Below are 2,248 nucleotides of genomic sequence, written 5' to 3'. Positions count from 1 at the left end.
AGCAAATAACAAATGGCAATGCTTAGCTACACTGGAATTTCTCATCAGTGCTACCTTCACATAATTGATTTTATAATTATAGTGTAAAACCATGAGGCAATTGCCATTAACCATCAAGAGTCAATTCCTTTTGACTAGGCATTCACCATTTTGTTTTGTTTTAATTACCTAGCCTGAATAGACTGTAACACAACTTTCCTTGAACGTTCGTGGACACTTTATGAACAAAGGCTTCCTTTTCACATCTTCTGCACAGAAACATGCCCCCTAGAAACCCACCTGTCTTGGTTCTTGAGTCTTGCAGGTAGTTTTGGAATATTTAGTGAGTAGCTCTTGGTTAACAGTCATGTTCCCAGGGAGGTAACATCTTGGCATCTAGACTAAACTGGGAAGAGGTGCTCATGTCGCAATCGGAGCATTTTCACATGGAGGGATGTGGAATAATTACTTATAAAAGTTATTGAACATATTTGCACTTTACTGTGAATGCCATGAAAGATGTGCAGACCAAAACTATTGACCAAATTCTACGTCACATGACTGGAGTATTCGTGCTGCTCTTACAATTTGAGATTATTTGTGTTTATCCGAGTCTTGTGACATTCTGCAAATGAGAATGTGAAGACAAATGAGAGACATGCTCTTACATAGTATCAGGTGACCTCAGGTCCACCTACCCAAAAGGTCAATCCTTAAGCAAATGAGGTAAGTGTTACTTTAAAAGTTCCCAAAGTTCTGACCTGTAGAACAGACTGTCAGCTATCCCTTGTTTCCAATAGAGCTTAATCTGAACTGAAACTCTTCAGTTTCTGCTGTTGTAATTAGCCATATGTCAGGAACAAGATATTTATTTTTTGTTCTGTGTGGATTTTAATGATAGCAAATAATCTCAGAAATTAAAAAGGAGTGCATAGTTTCACAGAAATAAAACATTGTGAATAGTGACCAAAAGCACATGGTGGGGAAAAAAAAGGCTGCATTTAGGTATGTGTAATGAAACTACTTTTTTTCTCCAAATTATACTTAGTGAGCCAACATGTGCTGCTAAGATACACCTATGAAATTTTTTTCTCTTAAACCCCATGTTTAAAAAAAAAATAAAATAAAAATCTATGTACAAGAAAAGCAAGAAAAGAGCCACTAAACAAAACCCTCCCAAGCACTTCTTTAACTATTCCTATTTATGAGCTAGAACTAATGCAAATTATGACTGATGTCTTAACAGACAATTACAGGAATTAGGGTGGCCAAGTCAATGAAATTTTTTCATTCTTCTCCTGTGTTTCCATTTTCACCGAAATTATTTCCTAAGACAATGAGAAATCAGCTTGAGAGCAGCCTCTTGTCCACATGCATTCTGTTTTCAGCTTTGCACAGCTTCAATGGTTTTCACAAATTAAAATTCTCTTTTGTGCAAAAGTCCCATTGCAGATTAAATAAAACCCTTCATCTGAATCACGTTGGGAACTAACTGTGTTACAGCACAGCTGTGAAGACTCTTAAGGCAGAGCCAACATTATGACTGCATAGGGGTGAAGCAGACAGCACCCACAGCATTTTCTCTTCACAGCAGGAGGGACTCAAGCCAAACCAGTTTAATGACCTTTGGGTGTACCGAATGCTGGGGGATTCAAAATCTACAGCCAGGGCGTGGTTTTTCTGTACTGAACACGTACCTACTCTTGTCGCCAATGATGGAATCTGTTCATTTAAAGCACTAGCCCAAAGCCTCTGTGATGATACTCCTCCTTTTCACTGAGGTATCAAAATTATTTTGCAAGGAATCCTTTCTTCTTGTTTCCAATTCAGATTTCCACTGTACAGCTGAAAAAACCCAGACCTTCACTTTTTAAGGAAATACTATAGTCCTATCCACCTAAAGAAGTACTTAATGAAATGACTACAAGACTTTGTGACAGGAGAGTGCCTCGTAAAGGCTTTTGTGCTCTACAACTTGTGGTTGTCGGACATCAAGATAATATAAAATGGCTGAAAATATAAATTTTTATAAATTTAAGAATAAACTTGGTTGTGAATTTGTGTCTATGCTTAGTTTTACACAATCACAAAAAAATCATGTTTTGCTGTATCTCTAATTAACAAAAACCTGTTAAATCCATCAGAAGAGCAGTCCAAGAACAAATTAGCATAAAAAGTAGGTTATCCTTTCTACCACGCAATTTGTGTAGAACGTGGGAGTGCATCAGGCAAATTAAACAGTCACTCTGTTGGCTCTGCTCAGGGATGG

The sequence above is a fragment of the Antrostomus carolinensis genome, unplaced genomic scaffold (genome assembly GCF_000700745.2).
Source record: "Antrostomus carolinensis isolate BGI_N321 unplaced genomic scaffold, ASM70074v2 scaffold25765, whole genome shotgun sequence".
Classification (NCBI taxonomy): Eukaryota; Metazoa; Chordata; class Aves; order Caprimulgiformes; family Caprimulgidae; genus Antrostomus; species Antrostomus carolinensis.
Note: the sequence above shows the minus strand (reverse complement) of the source record.